This window comes from Gossypium arboreum, chromosome 10 (genome assembly GCF_025698485.1).
Source record: "Gossypium arboreum isolate Shixiya-1 chromosome 10, ASM2569848v2, whole genome shotgun sequence".
Lineage (NCBI taxonomy): Eukaryota > Viridiplantae > Streptophyta > Magnoliopsida > Malvales > Malvaceae > Gossypium > Gossypium arboreum.
This window is the reverse complement of record NC_069079.1, coordinates 44361691-44374459: the sequence shown is the minus strand read 5'-3', so window position 1 is coordinate 44374459 and position 12769 is coordinate 44361691.

Sequence of the window (12769 nt, the reverse complement as noted above, 5' to 3'; positions counted from 1 at the left end):
TATGAGAGCTTTTCAAGAGAACAAGGCAGACATTCAGGGATTTTTCTGATAGTAAAATAAATACCCCCCACACTTAAGATGTACATTGCCCTCAATGTACAAAGATATATATTAGAATATAAAAATAAGACAGGGAGAGAAGTGAAACTTCCTGAGTTAAAAATGGATGGAATTCTTGGATTAGCAAGAGCGAGTTGTTGGAAATAAAGCTGGAGGACAAATATGATTCTGAAGAACAACAGGAGAATTAGGGGAATAATTTGGTAGCAATTATAAAGATAAGTCGTGTTTAAAAACAAAAGAATCGTCAAAAATTATATAAAATAAAAATAAAATAAAATAAGATAGATAATTTAATTTTTCAAGTGCCACGGCCGGTTCACACTGTGACAGCCCAAAATTGACCCTAGTCGGGATGTGATTTCGGGACCACAAAACCGAGGCATAAAAATAATTTAAAATTTATTTTGATGCCTATGATATGTGTTAATTTGTGTGTGACATTTTTGATGTTTCGATTTAGTGTTATAAATGCGAATTTCACTAGAAAGGACCTAGTAGTGAACTTTGAAAGTATGATGGGAAATGTGTGATGACTAGTTGCTCATGCATGCAAAAATAAGGGATTTGCATGTCAAATTCCCCCAACATGAAGTGGCCGGCCATGGCAAGAGAGGATGGGCAAAACATGTCATGAAACATGTTTTGTTGGTGCATTAGGGAGAAATAATAAACAAAGGTGTATGGGTAAGAAAAGAATGAAAAAAAATGTGTGTGAGTGTGGTATTCCCCCATTGCCGTGAGTTGTAGAGAAAGAAAGAAAAATTTTGTTCATCCTTTCTTTGAGCCAAAACTAAGGAAGAAGGAGGATTTTGCTTCATGCTTGGTTTGGAAGAGATCTAGAAGGAGATTTGGCTAAGTTTGCATCAAGATTAAGCTCAAGAGCTAAGAGGGCCACAATTGGACAAGGGAAGGAAAAAGTGATCGAATAGCCGTAAAAGCCGTTCGACAACATCCGAGGTAAGTCCTCAAGAAGTGACCTTACTTGAATTATGTGGAATGAAATATGGATGTATTGATTATTGATTTATGTGTGTATGAGTATTGAATAATACCGGGCTAAGTCCGAAGGCGATTATGCTAGTGATTATAATTGTGTTTGAGCCTTAGTAACGAGAATGAAATATGTATGTCCAATGATTATTGATGTATGTGTGCATGAGAAATTGAATGATATCCGGCTAAGCCCGAAGACAATTATGCTGGAAATTATATCCGGGTTAAGACCGAAGGCAATTGTGCTAGTGGCTACATCCGGCTAAGACCGAAGGCATTCGTGCGAGACATTCTATCCGGCTAAGACCAAGGCATTTGTGCACGTGGTTATATCCGGTTATATTCAAGAATCTTGGGCTGGAGGTGAGTGTTGGTTGCTGTAATAAATTCAATTAGTACACTCGAGAAGCCCAAAGAATAAGGTGCGTTTATATGTGCATTGGAAAGTCGACATGTTTGAGCAACATTCGCTCAATCGACTAATGAATTTCAGTTATTGAATTGATTGATACTTTGTGAAAGTATATAATGATGAAGTGTGAAGTAAGAATGTGTATTAATGAAATGATGCATTTGGCTATGTGAATGTATTGCTGTAATTAGAGTTGATTATATTCCTTGAGACTTACTAAGCATAAAAATGCTTACCCGTTGCTTTGGCTCTCTGTTTTATAGATTTCGCTCGATAGCAATCGGATTCGGGATCAATAAAGTCAAGTCATCCACACTATCAACGCCTCTATTTTGGTATAAATTTTGTTTGAACTTTGAAATGGCATGTATAGGACTACCCCTTGTTGGTTTAAAATGTGGTGATGTATATGTATACGGCCATGCGAAAATGGCTCGTAAAAGGAAGCATGAACTTGGACTATTTTGGGTTGTATGTATATATATGGTGTCATGATGTGATTATGGATTGGAAATGGGAGTGTTGGTCACATGATCAGCCATTGGTATGGTTAAAATGATCATATATGAACCTATGTATGGCAAGACTAGTTGGTTCATGGAGACTACAAAATAGGTAAGACCTACCTTAAAAATAGATGCTGCCAGCTGCAGTGACGTGAATGTGAAAAATCACCAAAATTTGTAGGAATGGCATTAAATAGTGAATAAGCTATGTAAATGAACCTTGATGAGTCTATTTTCATATGGAAGAAACGAAATGGTCATAGGAGTTACATGTTAAGAGATATTAAAGCTATTGTGAGACAGGGCCAGAACGGTTTCTGGGTCCCCTGTTTCAACTTTAAAAATTTGATATAAATTATCCAGAAAGAATTAGGAGTCATGCCTTATATGTACAGATTCCATTTTGAGTCTAGTTTCATTAGAAACAAACGGCAGCAGTATTAAAGCCCTGTACAGAGAGATATTCAAGTTATAATGCGTGAAGGTCAGAGCAGTCGATCCCTGTAAAATGGGTGAATTTAACTAATAAACTGTACCAATTGGCCCGACCAAAAATTCTAGAAATAAATCCATGGATTGATATATGAGTCTATATTCAGGGAAAATTTACGAAACCAATTTCTGAGTTTTGAAACTCGAGATATGATTTTTAAGGCGACGGTGACGCAGTTTTCCAGCCTGACTGGAAATGTCAAATTGGTGGGCAAAACATGTGAACTTGGCTTGTTAACCCCTCGTGTCCGACACCGGCGATGGTCTCGGGTTCAGGGTGTTACACACACACCCATCTGAATGGTGTCCCAACCGCGTTTGTCTCGAAGTGAGATGTCGTCACACGGCCTTTGGGCACGCCTGTGTGTATGGGTCGTGTGTCCTCATAATTCTGTTACACAACCGTGTGTGATGTGGTTCGCTTCTCCCACGGTCTTGTAGGTCTTCACACGCACGTTTCATTTTGACAGTGTCATCCACGGGTGCTAGACACGGGCGTGTCGCACGCCCGTGTTCTTTTGCAGATTTGACCACGGCCAGGTCACAAGCCCGTGGCCACTTATCGCATCCCGTGTTGGGAAAGATAACTTTTACCCTATTTTCGCACGGCCTTTTTTCCATCCATGTTGGTCACACGGCCTTAAACAAGAACATGTGATCAGTCGTGTGGAGTTGGGAACATGGGCTTCAAATACTCTGCTAGTGACCTAAATGTTTAAAACTTAAAATTTAAATAATTTAAAACCATTAGTACTCAGGTTGCCTCTCGAGAAGCGCTTGTTTATAGTCTAAGCTCGACTGTTACCTTGTTAGTTTATTCAGGGAGATTTGTGGAGTCGTAGCTCCTCTCCATTGTTTTTAAAATTCTCACCTTTATAAAGTTTGAGACGATGTCCATTTACTTTGAAAGTATTGTGTAATGGGTGACTTACCTCTATTATGCCATATGGAAGAATAGATTGAATTACGAAAGGTCCTAACCATCGTGATTTAAGTTTCCCAAGAAACAATTTGAGTCTTGATTTGTATAGGAGGACAAGATCTCCAACTTCAAATTGTTTTCGCTGCGTTAAACGAGTGTCATGACGCCGCTTCGTTGCTTCCTTATATATGCGTGAGTTTTCATATGCATTGGGTCGCCACTCATCAAGTTCATTCAGCTGCATCAATCTGTTTTTTCCTACAAGTTCAGGATCAAGGTTTAGAAATTTAATAGCCCAAAAAGCTTTATGCTCTAGTTCGAATGGTAGATGACAACTTTTTCCATAAAAAAGTCTGTACGGTGATGTCCCTATAGGGGTCTTAAAAGCAGTTCTGTAAGCCCGTAAGGCATCATCTACTTTCATTGCCCAATCTTTGCTATTTGATACTACTGTTTTTTCAAGGATCCATTCGATTTCTCGGTTTGCCACTTCAACTTGTCCATTAGTTTGAGGATGGCATGGGGTGGCTGTTCTATGATGAACTCCGTATTTCTTAAGAGTTTTTTCAAATTGGGTATTAAAAAAATGAGTGCCCCTGTCACTGATAATTGCTCTAGGCGTTCTGAATCTCGAGAAGAGTTTCTTAAGGAAACGTATTACCACTCTACCATCATTAGTAGCTAGAGCTTGGGCTTCCACCCATTTGGACATATAATCAACTACTACTAAGATGTATTTATTTCCAAATGAACTAGGTAATGGGCCCATGAAATCGATACCCCAAACATCAAATATTTCACATGAAAGCATATAGTTTTGAGACATTTCATCATGTTTAGATATGTTACCTGTCTGTTGGCATTTTTCATATGAAGTAACGTACCTGTTAGCATCTTTGAATAATGAGGGCTAGTAAAAACCTAATTCAAGTACTTTATGTACGGTCTTAGTTCCACTATAGTGTCCTCCAGTTGGCCCTGAGTGGCAATGTTCCAGTATTTTTGATGTTTCTGATCTTGTAACGTATCTTCTAATGACTTGATCTACACATCTGCGAAGAAGAAAAGGGTCGTCCCAAAAATAGCTTTTCACATCATTAAAGAATCGCTTCTTTTGCTGGTGTGTTAACCCTTTTGGGATAATGTTAGTGGCTAAAAAATTCGCGATGTCTACAAACCAAGGTACCTAGGAGTCAAATATAGTGAAAAATTGTTCTTCAGGGAACGAATCATTTATTTCAACTTCATCTAGTTCTTTGGTATTAGAGTTCTCAAGCCTGGACAGATGATCAGCCGCGAGATTTTCATCTTCTTTCTTATCCTGAATTTCCAAGTCAAATTCCTGCAATAGGAGAATCTATCGAATGAGTCGAGATTTTGCATTAGTTTTAGTTAAAAGGTAGCGAAGGATAAATGGTCAATGTAAACAACAACTTTAGACAATATGAGATATGATCGAAATTTATCAAATTCAAAAACCACAGCTAGCAATTCTTTTTCCGTAGTAGTATAATTCTCTTGTGCAACTGTCAAAGTTTTGCTAGCATAATAGATAGGTTGAAAATGCTTGTCTCTTCGCTGTCCCAATACTGCACCTACTGCAAAATCACTCGTATCATACATTAATTCAAATGGTAAGTTCCAATCAGCTGCAATTATGATTGGAGCATTAATTAAGTTATCCTTTAAAGTATTACATGCTTCTAAACATTCCTGATTGAAAGTAAAAGGTATATTTTTTTCCTAGCAATTTAGTCAAAGGCTTAGCTATTTTAGAAAAATCCTTAATAAATCTTCTATAAAAACCAGCATGTCTTAAAAAGCTTCTAATAGCCTTAACCGAACTAGGAGGGGCTAATTTTTCGATTGTTTCTATTTTAGATTTGTCCACTTCAATCCCTTTACTGGAAATTTTATGCCCTAATACAATACCTTCTTGAACCATGAAGTGACATTTCTTCCAGTTAAGGACAAGGTTTGTTTCCTCACATCTTATTAAAACTCGTTTTAAATTTTTAAGGCAGAGATGGAAAGAGTTACCGAATACAGTGAAATCATCCATAAATACTTCCATGATATCTTCTACGAGTTCGTCAAAGATGGTCATCATACAGCGCTGAAAAGTGGCAAGAGCATTACATAATCCAAAAGGCATTCTACGATAAGCAAACGTACCATATGGGCATGTGAATTTCATTTTTTCTTGATCTTCAGGAGCTATTGGGATCTGGAAGTAACCAGAGAGTCCGTCTAGAAAGCAGTAGTACATATGCCCAGATAATCTTTCCAACATTTGGTCAATAAATGGCAAGGGAAAGTGATATTTTCTTGTGGCATCATTCAGGTTCCTGTAGTCAATGCAAACTATCAATCCTGTGATTGTCCTTGCTGGGATTAATTTATTCTTCTCGTTGGTCACAACCGTCATGCCTCATTTCTTAGGGACAGCCTGCACTGGACTTACCCAAGAACTGTCAGAAATAGGATAAATAATTCCAGTATCTAAAAGTTTAATTACCTCAGCTTTAACAACCTCCTTCATGTTGGGGTTCAATCGTCTTTGAGCTTGCACACACGGTTTGTATTTATCTTCCATCAAAATTTTGTGGGTGCAAAAAGAAGGGCTGATTCCTTTAATGTCAGAAATTTTCCAAGTTATGGCCTTTTAATGTTCTTTTAATAATTGGATTAATTCCTCTTTCTCTTTGGGTTGCAAGTTAGAAGCAATAATAACTGGTAATGTAGAATTATTTCCAAGGAATGCGTATTTCAAGTGGTTTGATAATTGTTTAAGTTCCAGTTTGGGAGGCTCCTCAATAGAGGGTTTTTGCTTAAGTTCATCGTTTATCTTAATGCCCTCATATTCTACTTGTCTTGAAGAATGCTCATTAGGTTCATCATCTGTCTCCTATTCTTGAGTTGAATACAATTCTATCATCTCCTTCTGTACAATTTCCTGAAAAGAGTCTTGAGTAGTATGATCAATAGAGTCAATAAAATAACATGAATCATCCTGTTCCCTAGTGAACCTCATAGCATCATAAATTTTAAAGACAATCTCCTCGTCACCTACTCTAAGTACCAATTTACCGTCACCCACATCGATTACAGCCCTAGCAGTGGCTAAAAATGGGTGCCCTAAAATTAAGGGTACTTTCACATCTTCATCCATGTCAAGCACAACAAAATCAACTGGAAATATGAATTTATCTACTTTCACAAGTACGTCTTCTATAATACCCCTAGGATATTTAACAGATCTATCGACTAATTGAATACTCATCCTAGTAGGTTTAGGTTCCCCAAGACCAAGTTATTTGAACATTTTATATGGCATCAAATTAATGCTAGTGCCTAAATCAGCTAGTGCTTTCTTAACATTCAGACTGCCAGTTAAGCAAGAGATAGTAAAACTTCCTGGACCTTTCAGTTTGGTTGGCAGCTTGTTTTGGAGTATGGCTGAGCACTCCTCGTTGAGTTCTACTGTAGATAAGTCCTCGAACTTCCTTTTATTTGTTAGAAGCTCCTTCAAAAATTTTGTGTATGTAGGCATCTACGAGATGTCTTCAACAAAAGGTAAGTTGATATGTAATTGCTTAAAAAGTTCAAGAAACTTACCGAGTTGTGCATCAATGCAATCTTTTTTCAATTTTGCTGGGTATGGAACTGGTGGTTTATATTCCTTCGGCACTACTTTGTCACTATTTTCGGGTTTTTCTTTCCCCCTTTCGCTTACCACGGCTTTTTATGCTAGCTTCTTTTCAGATTCTGCTAACACTTTCCCTCTCATTAGTGAAACTGCTTTTACATGCTCTTTTGATTTGGTGTTACTAAGTAAATTTCCTAATGGTCTTTCTGAAATCAGTTTGGACAGTTGGCCTATCTGAGTTTCGAGCCCTTGGATCGACGCTTGTTGATTTTTAAGTGCTATCTCGGTGTTCTGGAAACGAATTTCTGACACCGATATAAACTTTGAGAGCATCTCTTCAAGGTTCAGCTTCTTTTCCTGTTGATAGGGTGGTTGTTGAAAACCCGGAGAATGTTGTGGTCTTTGATTTCCTTGACTGCCCCACGAGAAATTGGGGTGGTTCCTCCAACCTGCATTGTAAGTGTTACTATATGGGTTATTTTGGGATCGAGAGTTATTGTTACCCATATATTGGAATTGTTCCTCCTCGATGCTAGGGTTGAAGGGTTGATACTCTTTGCATGCTCCTCCTCCATTTGTCTCGCACCTCATTACTGGATGTACCTGAGTAGAACCAAGTTAACCATCAATCTTTTTATTTAGAAGTTCTACCTAATTTGACAGCATAGTAACCGAATCGAAGTTATAAATGCCTGCTGTTTTAGTTGGCTTAATCCTCATGACTTGCCACTGATAGTTATTCAGTGACATCTCCTCTATAAACTCATGGGCATCTTCAGGTATTTTATTTTGATGGTTCCGCCAGCAGCTACGTCAACCATTTGTCGAGTCGAAAGATTCAGGCCATTATGGAACGTTTGAACCTATAGCCAAAGCTATAACCCATGGTGAGGGCACCTTCTCAGTAAGTCTTTGTATATCTCTCATGCATCGTAAAGAGTTTCTAAGTCCATCTGCACAAACGAAGAGATATCGTTACATAATTTAGCCGTTTTAGCCGATGAAAAATATTTGAATAGAATTTTTTTGGTCATTTGTTCCCAAGTAGTGATTAACCCTCATGGTAATGAGTTCAACCACTATTTAGCTTTGTTCCTCAATAAAAAAGGGAATAACCAAAGACGAATGGCATCATCAGAAACACCATTAATTTTAAATGTATCGCATAGTTCTAAGAAATTTGTTAAGTGAGCGTTGGGATCCTCATCCTGCAAACCATCAAACTAAACAAATTGCTGTATCATTTGAATAATGTTAGGTTTTAGTTCAAAATTATTTGTAGCTATAGCAGGTCTAACTATGCTCGATTCAGTTCCTGTTAAAAAAGGTTTAGCATAATCATACATAGTGCGTGGAGCAGGATTTTGATTAACCGCAATTGCAGGAAGTAGCTGATTGTCTTGGTTTTCAGCCATCTCTTCGGTTTCAGGTTGAGTATCATCCTCTTCTCGTTCTCTCTGTATCTTAAGCTTTACCTTATTTCTCTTTGGTTTCTACGAACTTTGAGATCGATTTCTTCGTCAAAAAGTAGTGGTCCTGACGGTTTCTTCTAGTCATAAACTATAAAAACCTGCCAAGAGAAAGAAAAAAAGCAAATTAATAAAAAGTTAAATTAAATTAAATTTCAAGAAAAATAAATGGCTAAAGTAATAAAATTGAGCGCTCCTAATATCTTAGTTCCCCGAAAACGGCGCCAAAAACTTGATCGCATAATTTTGTGATAGGTTTTAAATATTTATAATTAATCATTCTTGAAACTAACTATTATCACGATGTAGGCAAGTGTACCTATCAAACAGTAGTATAGTTTTAGCAAGACCGGATTATTGAACCCGAAAGAACTAAAAGTACTAGTAATGACTGTCTTTTTATTATCTATCCTAAGAATAAAGAGGTTTTTGTTTTAACTAACTAATTGTCTAAACTAAGAATTCACAGAGAATAGAATTGGAAAATTGCTTTTGGGAAAATCGATTGAATTAAGACAATACCTAAGGAAAAATCCACCTAGGCTGTACTTGTTATTCTGGCTCCGAATCGGACGATTTATTCATTTAACTTGTTTCGTAGAGATCCTTAAGTTATGTTATTATCCCTATTCAATACTAATAACGTCTAATCACTAGATTGAATAATTGAGACCTTTCTCTAATTAACACCCTAGGGTTGCATTAACTCGATCTATGGATCCCCTTATTAGGTTTCACCCTAATCAGGCAAAATCTTGTCACCCTATGTCTAGGCGCGCAAACAACTCCGCTTAATTATGACAAATGTACTCTTAGATAGGGTCTATTCCTCCTTTGAAAAAAAGCTTATCTTGAAGCACTATCCTGGGATATCAAAACAAGAATTAAGAACAAGTTAAATATTTATCATACAATTCAGAAAATAATAACAAGATTCGTCTTAGGTTTCATTCCCCTTAGGAATTTAAGGGTTTTAGTTCATAACTAAATAAGAAAACATCTCAGAATAATAAAGAATACAAAACATAAAGAAAACCCAAAACTCCTGAAAGGGAAATTGAGGAGAGGTCTTCAATCTTGATGGTGAATCCGGCTTCTAAGATGGATCAATCGGCTTCCTTGGAGTAATTCCTTACTCCCTATTCTGTGTCTCCCTTTTTCTTCCTCCTCTAGAGTGTATTTATAGGCTTTGGAATGCCTAAGAGCCCTCAAAATTAGCCTTTTCTGAATTGGACTCAACTTGGGCTCGGCAAGGACATGCTCGTGTGACACACTCGTGTGCGATTACTTCAGGCCGTGCTCGAGCCTGCCAAATTGACACGGCCTTGTGGTCTGTCCGTGTAAGAAGGTCCTGGCCGTGTTGATTTCGTACTTTGGCCCTTTTTCTCCGTTTTTGGCCCGTTTCTCGTTCCTTTCACTCTTCTATACTTTCCTAAGTATAAAACATGAAATTGAAGCATTAGGAGCATCGAATTCATCAATTCTAATAGGAAATCATCCATAAAATGCGTTAAACATAGGGTTAAAATATGTATAAATTACGGTTTATCAGTCCCAAAATCACTGTTCTGTCACCACTGAAAATTGGGCTTTTACAACTTATTTTAGAACTAAGTATGTGAAAAGGATGGTCAATTCAGTCTTATCCTTTGGGACTATTGGTTTCTCTTCTTTTTGTTTTGTGAATTTCTGAATTGATAGACATTCTTTTATTAACTCAGTCCTAACTATCATTGTCTCTATTTGTGGGTCTATATTATACTGTTCTCGTACTTTAGCTTCGTCAGCAATACCTAAGATTTATGGGACGATGAGCTCCATGTCTATTTGATTCTTCAATTCATTGTCTATTTCCTCCACTAGCACCATATCTTCTCTTGCCAAAGTTCCATTTGATTTGTATGAATATTTTTCTTTCTACTGAAGTGGATAATAATTTGGGAGTTCTCCTTCTTCGCAAGCATCTATGATGATATCCTCCTCTTTGTTCAATTTCGGGCTTAGCACCTCTTGGTACCCTTCTAATTGCATATTATCGTGGTCATTGTCATTTTGAGGAAGAATTGGGGTTTCTCCTCGGAGTTGACTAAATTCAAGCATTAGTAATTACTGGTTCTCCTAGATCTCCCAATCACCATAGACTCCTTCTTTATAAATATTTGCCATAATCAAAGTCTACATCGAACCATATATAATAAAAGTCATCCATGACTTTGTGCTGACTGATTATTTGGTTGATGGTGTCTAAAATTCCAAAAAAAAAATTAAAAAAACAAATGTTAGAAGTGTTAATTGAAATTCGTAAATATAGCCTACAAATTTCCTAATTATTCTTTTAGGATGCAAAAATTAAAATCAATCTAGTGATGTTGCCTCCTCGACAACGATGCTAACAACTTGACCACCTTCAAATGTACTAACGTCTAGAGTGTGAAAATTGCAATAAGATATAGAATATGATGCAGTATCCGCAAGTATAAGGATCGAGTTGTAATATAATTTTTACAACAGAGTAGGTGAGTACTCTGAGGATCTACCCAAAGGAGGTGAATGCTGGGTCAATTCTAATCTAAACACTAAAAGGATCTAATGTTTAAGGGTTTTTATGAAAATAAAATAAAAGAAATTAACATAAAAGAAATAAAAGATCAAGAGATAGAAAAGTAGAATGAATCAAATCTCGATTATGGGTGATTAGCTCGCTTCAGCAATCCTCATCAACTGTTGTTTAAAGCTCCTCGTCAATCAACTATTCGTATCCTAATAGGATCTTTCAATCTTCCACTAACATAACAAGTTAGCTGTAACACCCCAAACCCGGCCCAGACGTTACGGCTGAATCTGACGTGCCACATTGGAGTTGAAAACCCACGTTCTGTTTTAGTGTTTTAAAAACCATACATTTTGTTGAGTTAACAAAGTGTATGGAAGCTGGGCACCAGGTAGGTATCCGAGACAAAGGAGGTGAGCCATGAAGGCTGCTTAAGTACCAAGCTCTTTGATTGGATCCAATCCTAGACATGCCCACAACCATAGCCACACTTTGTTATATCGAGTTTAAATTTGTTTAAGTGGACGTCTTTGATAAATCGATTAATCTTGGTGTTGAGATATTTTGAAAACAAGTATCGTTTTGAAAACACGTCCTAAGTCTAGCCCATTTGAATAATTATCAACCAGGTTTAAAGTTATTAAAATTAAAATAATCCCGAAAAGAAATAAAAGAAAAGTTAAAATGGCCTTATTACAACCCAAAAATAAATAATAATTAAAGGAAATTTAATGAAAACCAACGCTTATTTAAAAGTCCAAAGGCGATGACCGTGGCTACTCTGAATCCCCTCCGGCCCAAGTCCCCACATCAAGGCTCACCTGCAAGGTTAAGGAAAGGAGGGTGAGTTTGGAAACTCAGTGTGAAACAAGCCCCTTTCAGAGCCCAAAACAAGAACAGCCTGTTGGGCCTAAGCCCAAATCCAATCTCAACATGTACTGGGCCGTAGCCCTTTTCATAATTCATATTTCATAACACTGGGCCGAAGCCTTTTCATATTTCATATTCTTGGGCAAGCCTTTTATCAGAAACGGTATGGCCCATAGGCCCATTTCAAAAACACATGTAATATCAATGAATGTATGCAGGCCCAATTGGGGAGACTACTCGACCCACCATCCGCTACTCTCCACCCGTACCAACCAACACACCATGTGGAGATTAACTCGACCCACCCCGCCATAACTATCCACTGGCAACATAGCTGCTTTATCATATAACTGGAGGCCTAGCCTCTTTTAATAACTGGGGCAAAGCCCTTTTAATAACTGGGGCATAAGCCCTTTAATAACTGGGGCATAAGCCCTTTTAATAATTGGGGCATAAGCCCTTTTGCACTTCCTCCATCCATATAAAAACCCAACCCAATGCATTTATGAATACATCATGTGCATATCATACATATCATGTGCATATCATACATGTCATGTGCATATCATACATACCATGTTTATCAAAATCTCATGTATTAAATTCATATTTAAACCCTAGGGGTATAATGGTCATTTTTACCTAGGGGCAAAACGGTCATTTTCATATTATAAGGGTGATTCTGTAATTTTACCAAAATTAGGGTTTCCATGTTCATTAACTTACTAACAATTCATGTGTGCGAGCGGTGAGTCTGGCCCATTTTTTAGCGAAATTGAGTTATTGGGCCTAAAACCCTTAATGGGCCCTACTTAGCTGATTTTGTCATCTAGGCCCATTTA